The sequence below is a fragment of the Meleagris gallopavo genome, chromosome 6 (genome assembly GCF_905368555.1).
Source record: "Meleagris gallopavo chromosome 6, MGAL_WU_HG_1.1, whole genome shotgun sequence".
Classification (NCBI taxonomy): Eukaryota; Metazoa; Chordata; class Aves; order Galliformes; family Phasianidae; genus Meleagris; species Meleagris gallopavo.
Window position 1 is genome coordinate 11169369 of NC_139409.1, and position 22582 is coordinate 11191950.

The window sequence follows — 22582 nt, forward strand, 5'->3', positions numbered from 1 at the left end:
TTACCTGGTATGTTTTATTTTCATATACAGGAGGAAACTGAAATTAATAATGACTTGCAGAGGATAAGATGCATGAGGGAAAGAAGTATTAGAATAAATGACAGCTCCTGTCAAATTCATTACTACTTTAAAGATGACTAAATATGAAATAACTTGTACTGACCTTAATTTAGTCTGCTTCCTAAATTTCAGTGCAAGATCTCTGAAACAGGGAAAGAGAGAATGACTGAATCACTTAACATAGGTTGCTTTTTTTTTTTTCGGTGATCTTTTTACTGATTTCTTCCATATTGTAAAGTCTGGAGAGATCTGCAGTGGGAGGAAAATGCAGAAGATTAGACATTTTAAATAAAACTAAAGATTATTTATTCCTTCAATTTAGTCATCAGACCTAGAAGTGAGGCTTTGCCCACTATGTCCTCTGTCCATTATGCCTTAATTATGTTTAGTTATTTACACTGAAGCTTGACCCAATAGGACAGAGAGGAAAACTGGCATGGACAATACCTCAGCTGATGCTGTTTTCCAAGCAAAGACTCTTGAAGTTAGCTTTGTTACTTTTCTTCCTTATACAGAAAATCTAATTTATTTTTTTTTCTTTTAATTTGGAAATGGTGGGGTACCTCTAGTTAACTTAACTACCTCATATTTGCACTGTCCTCAACTTACTACTTTCCAACAAAATTCAATTGTACCAATCTTACTGTAGAGGTCTGGCCCATGGATCACTATCAGAGATTATAAGTCAAAACTCCATTTTGTAGTTAAAAAAAAATGTTGGTTGTAGTACAAGACTTATTATTCATGGTCCATAATAAGAAATATGTTGTCCACTTAGAGTTTGGTTAGGAGGTGAGAATAATAATAAAGTAGTAGACTAAAATCCCACTGATGCACCATCACAATTCTCTCTTTGAAATATTTAATATTTTAAATATCCTACTTCACCTTGTAAAAAGTAAGGCCAAAAAGAAGCTGTATAATTGATAGAAATAAATTTTGTGTTTGTATGTGAAAAATGCCATTTACTATAGGGAAAAAAAGATACAAATATCCTCAAGGCCTGAAAATGCGATGCATTTGTCTTATCAGGAAGCCAGAGGTCAAAACAATGTGACCAGAGTCCTGCAAGTATCAAACATTTCCTTCAGGTATCCTTGGGAACAGACAGTGGTTATGACAGCTCTGCTTACCTCTCTGAAAACAACAGTATAGGAAAGAGCATCAGGGAAACAAGATGACTAGATTTCTTCATGGTAATAAAAGGAAATGGAAAGGAAATGGAAAACAGACCAGTTGATTTAATGATTTTGTCATTATATGGAAAGCTCTTCTTCGTAGAAGAGGTGATCCAGCCCTCTGGTAATCTTTTTGGTGCTCCTTTGGACACACTCCAGCATCTCCATTTCCTTGTTCCTATAGCTGTACCTATTGCTCCAGAGAGGTATCATGAGAGCAGAGTAGAGGAGGAGAATCACGTCCCTTGTCTTAGTGGAGTCACTTCCTTTAATACAGTCCACTATATGACTGTTTTTCTAGGCTGCAGGCACACTTTGCTGGCTCATATTCAATTTTTCATCAGTGAGTGATATTTTGAACATAGAAAATTTATATCTCCTGAAACCGTTATATGGAGAACAGCTTCTAAAAGGAGTTTCAAAAAATCTCTACTATAACAAAAGGTATTAATTTACCTTGTCTGGATTGAATTTTTCCTATTCCAGTGACAGGGATCCTATTGCCCTTCCACTCTAATGCTATATTACTTAACAGTGGGGTGGTAATAGGACAATGTTTCTTCTACTTACAGGCTTTACACTTCAGAGGCTTTACACCTGCTTTTCGGAAAACAAACAAAAACCAAAATACATTAGCATTTCATGAAAGCAGTAAGGCTAAGAAAAAAAAAACATTCAAAAATAATAACACTGACGTGATTTCTGTATTTAAATTTGTGTTTCATTTGCTAAAAAAAAAGAAAATAAATGTTGATTCAAAACCAAAATGATAAGGAATTTTTTACTGCCAAATCTTTTGTTTAAAAACAGAAATTGCCTGCAGAAAATTTTGCAAGAAATCCTCTGATTTTTTTTTTTAATCAAGATAAAATTTTATTATTCTACTAATATTTGCTGCTAGTTAACAGTATTCATTGCTAGTGTTAAGACTAAGCAAATGTTATTCTGCATGACTCAAATCTTTTTCAAAACATGTAGACATACTGATATAATTTAAGCATTAATCATTTTACTTCAGTTGGTAAATAGTGTAGACACTTTTAACTCTTGGAGGCAATCACAGCCTGCTGGAGTGACGACAATGTCTTAATTTGTATGACATTGCAGATAAGCAGATAAGAAAGTTAGATGTTCTGCAAAGAGGAATCAGTTCTTGTTTTAATTCCTTTGTAAGAGCATAGGCCACAACCATAAAATTGGCCCAGTTAAGCTTGCTTCAGGATCAGGACCAGCACCAGCACTGGGACAATGGGCTCTCTGTGTTTAGCATAGGGATTGAGAGGGCTTCCTGCCCTGACCCATTCTGATATAAACAGGAAGAGGTGGCTGGTCCTGACAGCCAAGTGCACAGCTGCCTGAGATACAATACTTATGTGACCCCTTCATGTTTGTGAATACAGAATGGAGAAAAAAGCTTGTGACGTCATGGCTGGGGAACACGTACACCCAGTTTGAGGTTTGGGCATAACCATAGTGCACGGTGGTCTTCCTTGCCTGTGGCCTCCCCTGGTGCCCAGTCTCTCCCATGGTGTATAAGATTACACTGTTTTGTCCTTTTGTGACATTTTCAAGAAGAACTTTAATGAAGTAACAGTTCAGATATCCTTGCATTTTGCTTGGGCATCTCTATGGAAGCAACTTGACCCTTGGGTTTCTAGTCCTTTACTAACATAAAAAATTATCCTGCTAAAGGGAAATTTCAAAATGATAACTAGTATGAGTGGTATTGATGAAGCAGTAATACTCTCTTCTGCTTCACAAAATACATGCATTAATTCATCTCTGGTTTCAAGAACTATGCTGCTTAAAAATTTAGCTGAAGTTTTATTCAGAGGTTTTTATGACTGACAAAATGTGTATTGCATATAGTCAGGATGTTTCTGTCACAAAGCCTGAAAGTTTTACTGACAATATTCAGTCTTTCAGAAAAAGAAGCTCCATAAAAGCAGTCATAAAACAATAGTAAGGCAATTTGTCTTTACATGAAAATATATATCTTGAAACAAATAGTTTTAAACAAAGGAGAGAAGATTTACAAAAGGCATTGGTTCACATACCAGAGGATTTCTTCTTTTTTAATTGTATTATCAGACTCAGTCTAAGAACGTAATAATTCAGTTTGCTTGAATATGAGCTTTCTAAGTGTGGAAATGGATTAAGAAAAAATAAAGACATTTCTCTGTCAAAAATTATTTTTTTAAACTGATATTCCTGATGAATATTTAACTGAACATTTCTTGTTTTTGTTGTTATTGTTTGTTCATTTGTTTACATACTAATAACTTTTGTCACTATGAGCTAAAGCAAAATTATGTATGACAGCCTTCAATAAGAAGCTGATTAGCACCAAAAACAATTTGCAGATTTTTATTATTTTTTTTTTTATTTATCTCCACAGGTCCTCTTACTACCTGTGATATTCAGATGCCTAGAAGAAAGGATGGTTGTAGGCTGTATAGTACATCACAAAGTAGTTTGCTTCTCCAAACTGGTAGGTGAAACAGTATAATATTATGCAGTGACTCCTAGAAAAGTAGCACTCCAATCATTTTTCAGTTAGTGCGATCTAAAATGCACTGAGCTTCTTTGCTGTCTTATACTTCTAGAAAACTTAAGATATATGAACTCAAAATTTTTTACTGACACTTGGTTAAGTTTGTCTTATGGAAGTGGAATTTTTATGAAGAATACTTAAATGAATACATAATATTGTGGATTAGAAGTATTTCTCACTCAAGGGTTTGATATTTCAGCAGGTTTTCTTTTGAAGCCACCCATATGATAAATAAAGATTTGGGCAGATATTCTGGAAAAAATTAATCATCTCTAGCAATGGGATTTTGAAGGTTGCTCTACTGCTCGACCATTTGCAATTTGATCGTCACGCAAAAATATCTAAGTTTTCACAAATCAGTTTAAGATTGCAGAGCTTACATGAGTAGTACAGATCCACTCACACACAAAGTTAGAACTCAGTCTGCAGCTATAGTCATGGGACATGTTTCCAAAACAAACGTATCTTTTCTATTTCTGCATGTCCAAGGAACCTGTCTGTAAAAGAAATAGAGGAAATATTTTTAGCCTTTTAAACAAAAGAAGAACAACATAAAAGCAGCGTCAAAAATAAAGGAGATTTTTTTCTCTTTTTGACATTTTGCATTCTGATATGAACACACTGGAAAATATACTTCCCTGTTCTTCACACAAGCACATACTTTGTTTCAACATTGATTGAAAACTGTACCTTGATCTGTAAAAGATCAATCTCACTTGCGTGCTCTCTTTCCAGTGTATTCTGAATCCTTTTTTGCAATGATAGCACAGCAGTTTGGCAGCTTTAAAGTGTCCTCTCTTCTTTCCCTTCCTTCCATACAAATGACAAAACAATAGCTCGATGTGTAAGATACATTTCTAATAAGTCAGAGGTATTGATTTGAATTCATTAACAGGTGAGATATGAATGTACAAGATCTCAGGGCTGTGAATCTTGAAAGAACAAAGAATGTTTTCTTATATCCCTGAGAGAAGAGTTCATTCCTGTTCTAGATTATGGTGCATAATATAGAATTTGAAGCCCTGAAAAAAATCACTACCATCTGTTTGTTGTGTTGAGTGTGATTCCTGCTGCTCCTTTTGCTGTTTTTTCAACAGCTGATCTTGCAGTGGTATCTAGCTTGTGACTTCTTTGTCATGTAGGATTCTCTGCTGCAGGAGGGACTAACAATGCTGGAAAGTAGCAAAAATGTCTCAGTGTGGGACCTTGCTGGAAAATGAAAACTAAGTGCACTTAATTGCACACTCAAAGGCTTTCACAACCCTGGACACAAATATGTCCTGGATGTCTATCCAGCATTCAGTCACTGGGATATGTGTCCTGTTGTCATGATTGAATTCCATGTGGTTACACAGAAGACACAGAACTCTAGATAGCTGGTTTCCACTGCATCTTCTGACTTCTTCTTTGGTTGGCCACTATGCATGAACTCTTTTGGATATGCTTTAGAATTTACTTGAGAAACTGACAATAATCATTCTCTCCAACTTGTCTCTCTTCTGGGAGTCATTAAGATTTACTCATTGATCTGTCTCCTAATGTGGGTGTCCAGAGATGCTGTATGTAGTTGTAAGCTTTCCACACATGCCTTTCTTACAACTCCTACTAAGAATTTCTTTTTGACCTTTTCCCACTATATGTTCCAATTTATTCTCCTTCTCCACCAACCTTCAGATTCCTATTACTGTTTTCTGCACCACTATCCTTCGTGGTCTGCTACATTGAAGTCAGAGAACACTCCTCTCATGCCTGAAAAAAAGGAAAAAGGAGAGAAGGGGCAAGAGGAGAGGAGAGGCCTGGGTTCATCCAACTTCAGTCTTCAAATGTATCTGTTCTAAATCCAATGAAGAATCTAATAATAATAATATTAAAGTGAATAAAGTTGGAGTGCCTATTAATAGGGTTCATCTGAGTTTTCAAAATTCTCATTTTCCAAATTTTCTTCTCCGGAATCCAGTGGTTGAATTCATGCCTCCAACAGCTTACTGACAAACTAGCAGTTGAATCCTTGGAAATAAGATTTTGCTGTGCATTCCATGTGTCCTTGGTCAAATTGCTGACAATAAGCCTTTTCTATGATATTCAGACACCAAATTACATCAGCCTTCTTTCATAAGAAGAAGCAACTAACACCCATTGCTTTTATCTAAGAAATATTTCCTAAAATCTGGGCTTGAATTTTGCTCTGTCATGCTTTGCAATAAATGAAATAGGAATAAAAGAAATTGTCTGACTAGTGAAGGTACCTTGAAGACAAACTCACACAAGAGAGAAGCATCAGTACTCTTTACGTGACTAATAAATATCAGTGATTTGGTTAAATCTGATGTATAGCCAGACTTTTCAAAGAAAACCTGAAATATTTACTTTATCTCTATATAATTAAATAAATGATTTCTGCTTTTCTCTTTCTGTCTTTATAATTCTTTGCAAGATACAATGGGTAAGGAAAATATAGTTACATCATCATTCTACGATTCTAATTAAAATATGCATTTTTCTTTTGTTGTTTTAGAGCACTAACTTGAATTGGTTAAATGCACTGGAAAATTTCTCAACATATTTCAAAATAAAATATTTTATCCTCATAACTTTGACAAACTAATTTCTATTCTCAAAAGATAATTGATAATCGCAGAATTTATAATTTACAGAACACATTTGTAAGTAAGTAGTGTTGTTAATTTATTTTTTTTGTAAAATCAATGTAACAATTCTTTTATTAATTCCACACTCCCTATCATTTAACTTTCTCACCTGGGCAGCTTGGTAATGAGTCTGGTAAGGGTAAATGTACAACATATTCTCAGGCTAGAATTTATAAAGAGTATAAATAATAAACTGCATTTTTTTTTTCTAATCAGTGCAAAGCCACAAATTTCTAAAGTGATGTATGAGGGACTGATTCTAAATTAACAATAAAATGATGACAGGTGAAGTGTAGGTTCATTGCTTGATGGATAGGAACAATCATGGACAGATGATATCAACACAGTATTTATTGCCTTTTTTTGTGTCAGCTCTAGCCAAGTATCTTCCAAATATATTAGCCCGATATAATTAAGATCAGTAAAAATAAGACTAAATCTCAATCAACAATTAAAAAAAAAAGCAGGCATGAATACTTAATTTGTTCCGTATTGTTAGACTGTTTTGATTTATTCCATAAACTGTAAGCGTTTATGTTTAATGGGAGATTCATTAACAATGTCCTGTGGAGATATATACTCTCCTGGCTTCCTAACCCTTTAATTCAGCTGTCAATTTGAACATTCTGGTATGCACAAACGAATGTTGAATCCTGTTTTTGTAGAACTAAGTTGGGTCAGGAGGTCTTGAAGGATTTGGGAATTTGAACACTGTCCCAAAGGAGGATCTAGAAAGTACAGATTGCATTTCTTGGTTGTATGCTACCCATGCTATCCACCTTATCTGCAGCTAACATGCATTTTAGCTGTACAGTGTTTTATATAAATTCTTCACATAATGACAAGTATCAGCAAGTTTTCGACAAAACCAATAAAATGCCTTTTTGTTTTGTTTTGTTTCGTTTTTTTAAAGAAAGAAAACAGTCCACTCAGCTGAAAGCTCTAAACAATATAGTTCTGCACTTAATCTACCTTGTTCCCCATGCAGTATAGGTGCCTCTCCTTTTCCTTTTTTTTTTTGAGGAACTTAAGGCCTAAATCTTTAATTCATTTTGGTGACCTTATGCCTAATACGAAGATACTGCCAGCTATAGTTTTAAGCTTACAGGAAGAGGCGTAGAACGCCTGCAACTCATGTCTGAAGTGCTTAACACCTATTAATTTCATTGGCAGTTTGGTACTTAAATGACTTTAAAACTCTGCATTGTTTTTACAAGGTTAAAAAAGTCTCACTGAATTTTGCTTTCTCTCTATAACTTTTCATTGTAGCAGTTTAGTTTTACATTCAATGTTGATTTAATACCACTAGTGAAAGTTTTAAGACTTTCTATAGTGTAGGTTATATTAATTTTAATGCAGAGAACAGACTATAGCACTTAAAGTTTTAAAGGTGATGACTGCCACTGTTATAATCTCTCAGGTCACACAGTTCATACTACTGCAGCTGCATGCCAGCAAGTTACTGTAAGATAAAGTAGACATAGTAAATAAATTAATTTCACTGTAAGTCCATTTAAAATAGTTCCAAACTTGGTATCTATAAATAGGAATAGGTATTTGAGGCATCAACAAAAGTTGTGCTGTTTTTTTGTTTTTGGTTTTGTTTTAAATAGCTTCAAAAATTGAAGGAAACATTTCAAAAATAAAACTGTAATGTTTCTCTATTCTTGCTTCTGGCACATGAATGTTATTTCCTCTACAATGTCATATATTGACCAGCTTAAACTTGATAAATCAGAAGATAGATTGCAGTGGAGCTCTATGTATTTAAGTATCAAGCTGATCCATAACTTTCACACCTACGAAAAGCCATTTCTTGTCAGTGCTGTCCAGAATATATCCTGACAGTTCAGTGGGAGTTTCAGTGCCATTTATTTTCAAATCAATACTCAATTACTAAGAGGAAGATTCACTCCCTTGCCCATTTTCAAGATGAAATTATGGAGTAGAGCAATAACACTTAGTCAAGGCAAGCTACTGTCCATTAACTCATGATGCTACCAAAAACCCATCCAGACACTTTATTAAAGCTCAGTCTTTTTTCAGCTTTTAATTAATCATTGTGAAAAAGGCCTTTCACATTGTGACTGATGACCAGAGAAAACAATTTTCTCCTAACTGCCTTTTAATTTCAACTCTGGGAGTGCTCATTGACTGAATCTCACAACAACCCATCAATGCTAGTTTTTAATGTGTTTTCTCCTTTGTTATTGAGAAGAATGGAGTGGCAATGAGGCTTTGTGCTCCTCTTCATAACTCAAGTAATTGATTCAGTAAATGCTGCACATTTGCTAGTGGATAAAAAGTGCTGTCAATGTAGATAGTAGATACTATATAAATTACTCCATTAACAGGAAATAAAGCTATTTACAATTTTTAAAGTGTGAAGCATAAGTGGCCTTAAAAAAGAAAGAAGTACTACTTCTTAAATGTACAGGCTTGTTTAGCTGTAAATGCTAGCAAGAGGATACAAAGGAACAAAAATGATTAGCAAACTAAGGTTTCAGTCCTGTGGGGCATGCTTACATAGTGACCTATTGCAAACTATTCTTGAAAAAAAAGAAAAAGCTCTTGTAGAAAAATACAGAATACTATTTACCACTGGTAATCTCATAGCATAAATCTTGTTTTATTTGTCTATAATTTTGATCACTGAAGGATAAGAGAAAAAAACTTCATGAAGAAAAAAGAGTTGTTTAAGCAAATAGATGAATTTTATGTGTTTGCAGAAGCCAGCATTCACTGAATTACCTTATATCTCTCAGAGATAGAATTAAGATGGTAATGACACTCACTTTGAGTTTTATCTTTACATACTGTTGGTTTTTGTTTGTAAGCATACATAGTTCTACTGGTTTGTAAATGAATATTCACCTCCCTTTGTCACTCAGCTTTAAAAATGAATACTAAATTACTATAAGTTTGCATGTAATTAAAAAAATTACTTTAATATAATAATTACTATTATATTAAATCCCCCTATTATTATCTGTACAATAGACAACTAGAATATTTCTGAAAAGATTAGGGAGCTTCCTAACTTTGACTTAACTTTTCCTGAAAGCATTCCTTCAATGATGTTTTATTTAACTATTTATTAAAGACCAACTGCACTGCAAAAAATATGCTGAAGTAATGTATTTTTGTTTTCCTCAAAACAATCCAGACTTCTGAAGCTTGATATAAACTGTAGTGTCTACATGAAAAAAATATAAATTTATGACAACCACATAGCAGTCTTAATCTGACCTAGAAAGAATGATCAGTAGCCTTCACCAACATGTAAGACATCTGCAGTTTCTGACATCATTAAAATGGAAGGAAAAATTAATCATATTGTCAGTGCTCAGGAGAAAAACAAGTAGAAACACTGGAGATTCACAGAGCCTGAAAGAAGAGTCCATTAGATGTTCCAGAATAACTTTTCATATACCATAGAATATTTTAAATTGTCTTTTAATACTTTAATTGATTTTAGTATCTTCTCTTTATCTTTGCATGCAAGACACAGAAAGCCTGCCAGCTTCTTTGAAGTTTATATTACTATATTTATAGTTACATTAATTATTATTAACTATTTTGAATTTGGCCTATGATACCTAGCTTTGTTGTTTCCTTCTTTGTAGAGCAATGATCAGCATCACACTTTTATCAATACAGTCACTTAGTTCATTCACAATAAGGCATACATAATTTCCTGAATTAATATTTTGATAAAATAGATTCAGCAAATATGGCCTAATTTCAAAAGCAATGATAATTGCATTGTTTCTCAGACCGATCCATGCTGAAATTATGAAGTAAATGAGTCTTTTATCCCTTCTATGTAGGAAAGTCACATGCCAGACTTGTCTGTTTGATTGATCATTATAGTATTGTTATCCAAATATAGCGTTCTAGTCATATAATTTTCTAATTTATCAAAGAAGGAAAACACATTCTTGTACTCCTATGTTACATATGGAGTCACGGTATACTGTGTGCAGTCACATGTAGTGTTCATGCTCACAGTTCTCGAGAAAACAACTGAATGAAGTTTGCCCACATGTAGTTAATTATATGAAGCAACAGAATACAAATCTGGGATGGGTCTATCACTAAGAAAGAGTCAGCCTTTGTGATCAATGATAGTGAGAGTCTTACACAACTTCCATGTGCAAGCAATGATGAATTATGTTTTTGATGAAATTGCTATTACCCACTGTGTATCAGTTCCCTTATAAACATCTGTGAGGAATTCAGCTAATGTTGTATTTATGATTATTCCTGTTACCATGGCAATTCTCTAGAGTGTCTTTGAAAAGGATAACGTTGTTGAAGTGAATTTGGACACTGTATCCTGAACTGTTTAAAGATCAGAAGTTCAACACTAAGCAATGTATTTAAAAGCTTCTGTCGGAACAGAAAAAATCATCATTGTGTTTAATACCAGGGAATGTTAGTCTGAAGTATTTTGTCCTTTGCTGTTAACAAAAACCATTACTGCTTAGTGTTTTCCCTGCTTTACAGTTACCTAGTTTTAAGGGAGTACTTCAAATTTCTGTTTCATATTCTTTGAATGAGGTAAAAGAAAAAGAAAAAAAAATGAAAAGAGCCTCTCCATTGTATGACTATTCATGTATTGTCCAAAATTATTAGCTGTCAAGGAGATGATTACAATTCTCTTTCGCTCTTTTCACTACAATGCTAACTTAAATTACTTGATCAGATTTTCATACGATTTCACAGAAAACAGCTTGAGTTGGAAGGGATTTCTGGAGGCCATCCTCTCCAATCCTCTGCTCAAAGAAAGGCCATCTACAGCAGGTTCCTAGAGCCTTTTCTAATTTGTTTTTAAATATATCCAAGGATAGAAACTCTACAACCTCTCTGGGATATTTGTTTGAAGTTTTGATCATGCTTAAATGAAAAGGTTTTTTTAAAATGTTTAGAAAGGTGCTGTTGTCTGTCAGAAACACCAGGTCTTTTACTGATAATCTTTTTTTTTCCAGCCAGTCAGCCCGTAAGTTGTCCCAGTCCATAGAGTTACTTTTCCTCACGTGCAAGAATTTTATATTTGCCTTTACTGAACTTCATTCGAGTCCTGTCAATGTTCCTCAGGAAAACAGTACAACCATCTGGTGTATCAGCCAGTCTTTCACTTTGGTGTCATCTGCAAACATATGGAGTGTACATTCATTTCCATTATCTAAGTCTTTAATGAAGATGTTAAACAATATTGGCCCCAGTATCGACCCTTGGGTGATTCTACTAGTGCCTGGCCTCTAGGTGGAGTAAAGCCACTGGTCACTACCCTCTAAGCCCAGTAGTTCAGACAATTTTCATTTCACTTCACTGTCCACTAATCTGAGTTTTCAAAGATAATTGAAAGTGGTCTTAAACTGACATCAGCCAGCTCCTTCAGTCCCTGTGGATGGTCCTTGACAATCTGTGGATCATAAATGAAAGAACATCCTTGTCCAGGCTATTGAAATGTAGCATATAGTATAGAATATATATCTGAAGGTTAAATGTAGAGGATTATAGGCTAATTGTAGAGCAGCAGGAAATGATAACTGAGCAGGAAAGGAAAAAAATTATTGTCAAACACTCATTCCATTTGAATCAGTATCTATTCCATCTTGTCCATGCCCATTTAAGAAATCATCTAGTCTAAATCTACTGTAAGACTAGATTGGCTTTACATCCGTCATTCCTGCCAAGTGTTTATCTCACCTGTTCTTAAAAGTCTCCAAGGAAGCAGGCTCCTTAAACTCCTCAGGCAATCTATTCCAGTTGCTAACTATCAGTTTTGTAAGAAAGTTTTTCTTAGTGTCTAAATCTGAATTTGGTTTTCTACAATTTAAGCATTAGCATGCTTCTTGCATTATTTAGTACAGACATAGAAAGTCAGTTAGTTTCAGCGTTTTCATTGTGCATATTTGAAGACTATTACCAGAGGTAGGATTCAGCCCTCACAAATAGGTGTTCACATGTGATGTATGTCAGCTCCCATTATAGTTGTTTATGAAAAAAAATGTGGTTCCCTAGAGAGTGCAGAGTGCTCACGAGGAAATGACAGACATGACAAGTCCAAAAATACCCTCCTGGAATACCAGCTGCAAGTGAGGTAAGGCACGTGGAGGCTTTTTAAACCGTCTCAGTTTCCTGGGTTTGGGTGACTGGCCTATACCCTTAACAAATACAACCAACAGCACAGTAAATATCATAGAATAAGAGAATCATTAAGTTTGGAAAAAACCTCTAAGATCACTTAATCCAATTCTCAACATATTCCTGCCATGCCCCCTAAACCATCACTGTTAGATATGGTACCCTTAGTGCCGTATCTACATGTTTCTTAAATACCACCACTTCTCTGGGCAGTGTTTTCCAATGTCTGACCAGAATTTCTAAGATATTATTCCTAATATCTCACCTGAACCTCCCTTGGCACTACCTGAAGCCTTTGCTGCTCTTCCTATCACTGTTACCTGGGAAAAGAAACTGACACTCACATTGCCACAACCTTTTTTCAGGGAGTTATAGAGGACAGAAAGGTTTCCCCTGAGCTTGCTTTTCCCCATGCTAGACAATCCCAGTTCCCTCAGCTGTTCCTCATAAGACTTATGCTTCAGACTTCAACAGCATTTTTGGCTTTCTCTGAAAACACTCCGGAGTACCAATGTCTTTCTTATAGTGAGGGGCCCAAAACTGAACACAATACTTGAGGTGCAGCCTCACAAGTGCTGAATACAGAGGGATAATCACCTCCCTTGTCCTGCTGACCGCACTGTTTCTGCTACAAGCCAGGATGCCTTTGGCCTTCTTGTCCACCTGGGCATGCTACTTTCTCATGTTAAACTGGATGTTGAGAAATATCCTCAGATTCCTTTCCTCTTTGCAGCTTTACAACCACTCTGCCCGAAGCCTATAGTGTTGTATGGGGTTGCTGTGACCAAAGTGCAGGACCTGGCACTTGGTCTTGTTGAAGTTCATGCAATTTGCCTCAGCTGATCAAATCAGCCTATTCAGATCCCCCTATAGAGCCTTCTTACACTCAGACAGATGAACACTTCCCACCAACTTGGTGTCATCTGCAAACTTACTGATGATGCATTCAATCCCAATGATCCAGTCGTCAATAAAGACATAGAATAAGGCCAGCCCCAATACTGACCCCTGAAGAATATCACTCATGATCAGTTGCCAGCTGAATTTAATTCCATTCATCACCACTCTCTGTTCCTGACCTTCCAGCCAGTCCTCACACATCAAAAAGTGAACCTGTCCAAGCCATGGACTGCCAGCTTCCCCTGGAGAATTCTGTGGGAGACAGAATCAAAGGCTTTACAAAAGGCTAGGCAGACTACATCAAGAGCCTTTCCCTCATCCTCCAGGTGGGTCATTTGGTCTCAAATAGAAATGTTATTTAAACCTACAAGAACTTCAGTATAATGTGCTCTTAATATTCTGAAACTATCCAAACAGCAGATGTTCTTTCTGTGTATGGTACAAATAAGTTTTAGGATTAACAGCAAAGGGCAGCTAATTCTCTAACTGTAGCTAGGAATCTTGCTGAGTTGTGAGGTACTTTTCCATTCCAATTTTCATTTCTATAAAGAAATTTAGAATTATTTTAGGTAGAGATTGTACAGTTATTTGACTCTTAGTTTAAGGTAACATAAGAACATACACAGATGGTGAAACTAGGCTAGACTTATAAACAAAATAGAAATGTTTTAAAATCTTTGGTTTCATAAATTGCCTTAGTTCTCTGATTGAAAACATCTGTGTCAAAATTTGGCTACCTATATTTTCTTAAAAAAGCATGATTTTGAAATCAAATAATATTTAATTAAACTATCAAAATTCTTTGCAATGCTTTTGTATGTTATATTGTTTTTAAATAATGATATATTATTTAAACCTTTACACTGTGACACTGACATAAAAAAATACAAAATTATTTATAATAGAATAGAATTAGAGAATGTCTTGAATTCATTGAACCAATTTATGGCCTTTTGAAAATGTTACCTTCCCATGGATCTTTCTCATAATTTCCAAATATCATACATGCTTATCTCTATTGTTGTCATTGTGAATTTACCGATTTTATTTTGTTTTCAAGAATTTGTGTGTTTTCAAGGTTCCATTGTCTAATAAAACCTTCTTAAGATGTGATTCTGTTAAGAAACACGTATACAAAGAACAATAAAAAACAGAAAGGGTTGATAAAATTATTTGACAGGAAATATTCTCTCAACTCCAAGTTTCTTGTTTCTTAAGTAATAAAATATTTATAAGCAAAATTCTGCTATTTAAAACAGACTTTGCAAGAATCCCACAGTAGCTGAAAATAGGAAGGACTCTGTTTTGAATGAACAGGGAAGACCACTTGCTAAGATAATTGCCAATCTAGCTTGTACCCAGCATGTACAGCACAAGATGTTTATTTATCTGAAGTTTCTTTCCTATAGGCCCTCGCTGAACTGTGTTCAGGTGCTAATTTTGAACACTGAAATGTACAGGCAAGTTAATGAGAAGGTTTATGTGGTGGATGTTTAGTGGGCAGGAATACAGAATAGCAGAGGTTACGGGTTACCAGCTGAACTCTTCTGCTGAAAGGAAGAAAATAAGATAAACACTCATTGCTGATGCTACTGACTTACCTGATTGGTAATAATGGTGTAGATGATGTCAGGTTATTTTAAATATCAAGCAGACTTTCCAATCTCTGTGAGGCATGAAGGTCAGGAAATGCAGAAAAAATGTATTCCATGTTCTCACTACTTTGGTACAAAATCTTGTAAAAATAGTTCTGCAGAAAATCACCTTAAGCAGAGTGAAAAATGAAACTAGACCTGCCTGGTAATATCTTGTTCAAAGTTTTGATACTATTTTATTTTATTTTATTTTATTTTAGGAATTATTAATGCTGAAAATGTTTGTGGGCTTTTTTTTTTTTTTTTTTTTTTTTTTTTAAAGGTAGCATTATTAAATATTTAAATTGCCAAAATAAAACATTTTTTTTTCCTTTCTTTTTCTCCTCTTAGAGAAACTCTTTGAGTTTATGCAATTTGGATTGAAATATTAGGATCTGAATTCATGCATATATTTGAGTTTTTGATGCTGTTAGTATTAAGATTTCAGATGAAAGGATTCAAAAAACTTTTTTGGTGTACAGAAAGTACGCTGTAGCAGGAGCCATGACCACAGACTGTAAAACTTCCATCTCTCCCAGAAGAAAGAGAAAATCCAGGCACGCTTTCAACTTGGAGACAACTATATTATCTCCTGGATGTCTTCTAACATTGTGTCCCATTAACCCATTAGGTGCATATATTTGCCCATGGAAGCAAATTGTAAACTTCTGGGTGAAAATACTAAATGGAAGAGTATGAATTAGTCAACGTATGCTAGAAATTGAATCAGTGTCACTGCAGATATATTAAATGTAGATTTCAGACAAAAGGCACATTTTAGACCCAAGGTAGATTTTTAGACCAAGAGTTCAAGTAATGAAATAGGAATTAAAGTAGAAAACAAAAAACAGCAATTCTATTAGTTAAGAATATAATAAACAAAATATTTTTTAAATAATTTTATTTCTGAGACAAAATCCTCCAGATTATGTCCACTTTTTATGGCCATGATGTCAGCATGTAAAAAAATAATCAAGTATTCATCATCACCCCAAAAAGAAAAAAATAAAAAAAAATCAGAGCAAATCAAAGCAGAGGCTGGTCCAAAATCTAAAAATAAAGGTTCACATCATTAGTCATTTTAGTAACCTACACTCCTGCCCCTTTGGCCTTGCTAGAACATGCACAACAGTACTGCAATCAGCCTCCTTCTTTTGGATTCTTTATAGAATTACCACTATGTCATTTTACTTCAACTAGTGAATACTGAATGTGCTTTTTTTCTGTTGAGTATGATGGAATTGAAAAAACTTGCTGGAACTGGATTTTATTTGATTTATTTAATTACTAGATAAGTGTCATGCACTTCTTCATTCTACACTAATGTGAGAAAGAAATGTCATTGCTATTGCTGTTTTACCTGTTGTAATGCCATAATGTTGCAATGACTGAACACGGGTGTGCTGTGCTGACTGCCATACATCTAAGAAGTAAAGACTTGGTGCATGCTTCAGAAAGCTCACACTGCCAAGGAAAGGAAGCATGGCTTAGACCTGCACTGATTGTGACACAGAACAAGAGAGTGTATGAGAAGTATCAGCACTTCTAATGGGCAGTATCCCTCTTGAAAGTGTTCCTCTGTTTGCATGAAATGGGATGGGACAGTGTTAATGAATCACAGAATCACAGAATTGTAGGGGTTGGAAGGGACCTCTAGAGATCAGCGAGACCAACCCCCCTGCCAAAGCAGGTTCCCTACACCAGGTCGCACAGGTAGGCGTCCAGGCGAGACTTGAATATCTCCAGAGAAGGAGACTCCACAACCTCCCTGGGCAGCCTGTTCCAGTGCTCCGTCACCCTCACCGTAAAGAAGTTCTTACGCACATTTGTGCGAAACTTACTGTGCTGCAGCTTATGTCTGTTTCCCCTCGTCCTGTCTCCATGTACCACTGAAAAGAGACTGGCCTCACCACTATGGCCGCCACACCTCAGATATTTATAAACCTGGATCAGGTCCCCTCTCAGTCGTCTTTTCTCAAGGCTAAACAGACCCAGTTCACTTAGCCTTTCTTCATAGGGGAGATGCTCCAGGCCCTTCACCATCTTTGTGACCCTCCGCTGGACTCTGTCCAAGAGATCCCTGTCTTTTTTGTACCGGGGAGCCCAGAACTGGACACAGTACTCCAGATGAGGCCTTACCAGGGCAGAGTAGAGGGGGAGGATCACGTCCCTCGACCTGCTGGACACGCTCTTTTTAATGCACCCCAGAATGCCATTGGCCTTTTTGGCCACGAGGGCACACTGCTGGCTCATGGCCAACCTGTCGTCCACCAGGACGCCCAGGTCCCTCTCTGCAGAGCTCCTCTCCAGCAGCTCATCCCCCAGCCTGTATTGGTGCATGCAATTATTCCTCCCTAGGTGTAAGACCCTACACTTGCTTTTGTTGAACCTCATCCGGTTTCTTACTGCCCAGCTCTCCAGCCTGTCCAGGTCTCGCTGAATGGCAGCACAGCCTTCAGGCATGTCAGCCAATCCTCCCAGTGAGATGCTTATGATGACTTTTTATTCTTCCCATCTTCTTTACACTGAGTTACAACTGAGACATCTTTCCCAAAACTCAGCAACAACAAATTTTCAACAAAGAAAGGTCAACAGTCAATGCAGGACACTTTGTTATTCACACATTAGTTTGTACTACAGGTTCTCATACTTCACTCACGCTGCTGCTTACAGCCATTTCACCTGACTGATAGGCCGTGCACAATTGATATAGAGCCTGTTTTTAATGAGATATTTTGGGGCAGGGAGCCAAATGTTTTTATATGCAGTATTTAACATACTAAGGATCAGGGTGATGAAGCATTCTTGAAATGCTCAGAGGTTACTAATGCTGTTAGTTTAGGAGCAATGCTTATAACCAAGAAGTTTAATCTGCCACAGGTCATTTGGTAAATTCAGTTCTGAAAGGATTAATAAAAAAAAAAAAAAAAAAAAAAAGAGCAGAAGGAAAAGCAGTGGCGAGACTGTGCTAATTATAAATCTAAGAAAAATTATGAGGGATATGTTTTTATAGAAGCATCTGTCAGCCATGTCAAGAGAGAAGAAATCCAGGTAGGGAGGAAATAAATTACTTTTGAAGGATTATCTAGAGTAAGTCATTAATACTCTAGCCCCTAAAACTACAAATTAATCGCTTAAATGTCATACTGAATAAAGTTAAAATAATGTTTTAAAATAATTATTGTAAAGCCAAAAATATCCAGATCTTGAGCAAAGTAATAGGATATTCAAAGAAAACAGCAGTGAACTTCACGAACTTGGACAAAGGCTCTATAAATATAAGTGAATATGGCTAATGTTTTGGATAAAAGCATCTCAAGGATTTAGACTGACAACTCTTCAAATGCATATTAATTTTTCCACAGTATGTGAGCAGAGCTATTTTTTAATACCTAATCATGCATTCCTTTCTTATATTTTAAAAATTCTTTTGATACCTAAGAGTCTGCAGTCAATTGGAGGCATACAGGTACTTTTTTGGTAATGTTTGCAGCCTGCTGGCTGAAACGGTTCTTGTGGACACATGGATTTGGACTCATGTAAACTGACAGAAAATAGATCTGAATCCCTCTGTCTTTATTTACTTGATTAGACAACTGCAGAAAGGGAGGATGGTATCGTCCAAAAAAGAAAATTACCATAATGGTCTTTGTAGTTCTCTGGTGTGAATACATGGAGGAGGAGAACATCTGAGCATTAATAGTTGAAGGCAACTTCATATTATTCTTTATGCAGACACCTAACAGAAATAGGACTCCATATATGCTGCTGTTTGTATCGTCTCTTAATTCTGAGAGGTTTTAAATTTCAGTATGCTGTGGGCTGTCAACTTATGGCCCACATCTTCCCGTGCATTTCAAGATCAACTAAGCTTGAGCCCTAATGCTGTAGCAGTTAGAGGATTAATAACAGTGTAAAATAAAATTCCATAATAAAGCACTTAATTGATCTAACATTTGATACATTAAAGAGGTGAACACATGTTAAAGAGTTCTGTTAAACTAAATCTTTTACTTTTCTCCTTCATTTCTCTAAAAAGTATTGATTCAGAATACTAGAATATTAAAAAGTAAATTAGTTAAATTTAAAAGTAAATAAGCGATCCAGTGTTTGGCTTTCTGATAGGGTAAACTGTAATTCTAATAGCATGGTAAAATAGAATGCTGAGACTGAAAATCTACAACTCATAACATATGAGTTGTAGTACAAGGAACTGTGTTTACTCAAAGTAAGAAATTTATGACATGAGACTGATGTCCAATTAAATCTTAAAAATAGTGTACAATTTAAAATTGCTCTGCCTAATGCTTATCACCCCCTGCATAGTGCATTGTTTAAATATGTTAGGACAGAATATTCCATTAAATATTTATTAGTAAATTCAGTCACAGCAAATTATTTCCCCCTCATTCAATGTATAATAGTGCTGCAATCAAACTTCTTTTGTTTCTCAGTAATCACTGCATCAGCAATCTCTAATTATATATAGAGCTGCTGAAAAATTAGAGATGTGATAAAAGAGACACCTCCTTTGGTAACTAGTTCCCCTTCATTTCTTCAGAACAATTAAAATACCCATCTGCATAAGCAAGATGGAGCATTCTGAGAAACAGGTCTCAAGTAGCAAGCTTCTGAAAATGCATTATATTTGTTTTATTTTGTGTGTGGAAGTAGAATTATTACATTTCTTTATAAATAAACTGGGAACATTCTAAGACAGTTTTTAATGTATATTCTTCTTCAAAAAATGAGATTGACTACATAGTTTAGGAAGAATTGCAGCTATCTCTACATCTTTTGTTCAATAGAGTAAATCTGGTTTAAGATTTTTCATAGCTTCAGAAAGTCAAAACTGCATTTGGAGGACCATTTGCAGTACAGGGTTTTGGGTCACACCTAGCTAATATCTGAAAGCCACAGGCAGAAACACAAGCCAGTAAATTGCAAGTCCATTACTGATCTGGATCAGCTTGACACCTTGAGCCAGAAAAAAGCCAAGTGTGCTTTGAGAACTAGGATGCCTTCAAGCTTGATAAGTTCTGTTCAGATGCCTGTTCGCAAGGCTAAATTTGAAGCTAGCTTCAAGATAGATATTAATATAGTAATAATAACAGAAGTAATATAATTAAGGACAACTAGATATCAACAAAAAATTTTGAACATAGAAGGCATATAACCTTTTTTTTTGCCTAAATGTCTCGGAAAAGAGCTCCTTTCGAAAATGCTGACTGTGATTAAGTGCTGACTGTGAAATGTGACAAATATATGTTGTAAGGTGATTTACTTTCTTTTTTTTTCTACTTGCTTTACAATTTCCTATTTGAATTACTTCTACCAGTCATGTCTTGCCAAAATCCATGCTAACATTTCCAAAAGCAAGGAGTGTATTTTTAGTATGTATCATCCAGAGGTCAGGATTGGTATTAGTAAGTGTAGTAGTAATTCATACAAGTGACCTTGTTTCTTTCAGGATTTATTCTCTAGAACTGCTCATCATAACTTTGTTCCATCATAATAGTGGGAGCACTAAAGATGGAGATTATCTTATTTACTTATGTACAAGTATTCAAGGACAGGATTTGTGAAATGTCTAAGGTATCTCCACTGTTTCAGACTCAGACATGAAAGGCAAATGAAAAAGCAGAATTTGTTATTGTTTTTTCTGGCAGTTTTTTCTGCTGGGAATGAGCAGTTAAAGATGTGAAATGGCCACCAGACACCAAGGTCAGTGCAGATGGAGAGCAGATGCTCCAGGGATGGAACAGAAGCTCTCTGCAGCCCAGGAGAGGCTCACAGAGGAACAGGCTGTCCCCCTTCAGCCCATAGGGACCACATGGAACAGATCTCCACGTGCAGCCATGGAAGAGCCCACAGTGCGGCAGTGGATGGCCTGGAGGAGGCTGCAGCCATGGCAAGCCCTCACAGGAGCAGGGCAACCCATGAGAGGAGCCATGGTGGGGCAGGGGTTAGAGTGACCATGAAGGAGTGGCAGTGATGAAGCATTATAGAATGACTGCAGCCCTCATTCTCATTCACTACTAAAGGAAGAGGAGGTAAAAAAGAGTGGGTGGGCAGATGTTTTTATTTTGCTTTTAGTTCTCACTGGTCTAGTCTGTTAGTAATAGGCATTACATTACACCAGTTTTCCTATATTGAATCAGTTTTTATTATGATGTTAATTGGTGAGTGATCTCCCTGTCCTTATGTCAGCTCTTGAGCCATTTTTCATGGTGTTTTGTTCTCATCTTCCTTTGAGGAGGGGGAGTGAGAGAGTTGTGTGGTACAATTTGGATGCTCATCATTGTGAAACCACCACAAGAAAACTCTTAAAAACATAATTCATCTTAAAAAGAAATAATAATAATGAATTGAAATGATAATTAACAACTGTGCTTCTTTGACTTATCATTCATAGAGTTCAAAGTCATAAAAGAATGAAACAAAGATGTCAATTAAACAGCAAAACTTCTGGATAATAAATACATTTCCATTACATTTCTTCTCACAACAAGTGGCAAAGAATTGAAAGTAACCAGAAAGAATGCAGTTAAAGAGAATCAGTGAGCATGTATTTGCATCCCTTTCTAGAACTCTGTTGATTTCCAGAACTAAAACTCAGTGAGGAGTTGTGTCTAGGCAAAATTTATTCCCCAAGTCCGAGTTGCAATATGACCACCATAGTCACTTCACTGATTTAAGTAAAAACAAACACAGTAAAATGACATCTGTTGCAGATTTCTTTGCTGTCATTTCTGAATTGACAAATGAATAGAATAGAGTCCCCCAAAACTAAAAGTAGTCCGCAACTCTGTGGGGCTATTTAATAAATAAGTATTGAGGATACAAGCAAGGAGAGGATGAAAATGGTATTTTTTTTTCAGAAGAAAGCAAGAATTACCCTTTGTCCTAGACAAACCTATCACTCAGCTAGCTCCAATCAGATAGGTAGCCTTGTTGTGAGTGAGGTTTTCTAGTTAAAAATCCAGTAAGTTCTGTCAGTGAGTCCCTCCATATCAGTTAAATATTAACACTGTTACTCAGAAAAGATGAGTTAGCATATCACCCAAAATCTGACTGATTATAATTTTATTGAGCACCATTCCACCCCCAAATCTGGGACAGAAGATGTAGAAAAAGAGGTGAAAATCAAAGATTTATTCTAATCTGAAAATAATAATCAATAGCATAGAAGTAATTAAACACTGATTTTTCCCTTTGAGGGGAAAATCTTTTTGTGCTATGTCTCTTCATGGAATTGGAGGAACTCCTTCTTATTGCTTAGTTTACTGTCTCACAAGTAATGCAAATATAATGGTAGAAAACAAGAAAGAGAAGCCTAGATATCACTGGTATGCCAGCACATTGTAGTTGCATTTATATTTCAAGTTACTTCTACTACTACAATTATATTTAAATCTCTTCAGCATAACTGTGATGGAATATGCCGGAAAATAC

At 35.7% G+C, this 22582-nt stretch overlaps 1 long non-coding RNA gene across 5 annotated transcripts in view; it reads left to right on the forward strand.

Moving 5' to 3' along the window:
* The window catches only part of LOC146544075 (uncharacterized), a 78715-nt gene that overhangs the window by 19585 nt on the left and 36548 nt on the right, over positions 1–22582 (forward strand). For 4 of the 5 annotated variants that reach the window (XR_014884154.1, XR_014884155.1, XR_014884153.1 and 1 more), the window contains exon 2: positions 13680–13819. The exons of the other annotated variant lie outside the window; for it this stretch is intronic. This is a non-coding gene — a long non-coding RNA (uncharacterized LOC146544075). The remainder of the gene's footprint in view (positions 1–13679; positions 13820–22582) is intronic. 5 annotated transcript variants of the gene reach the window in all.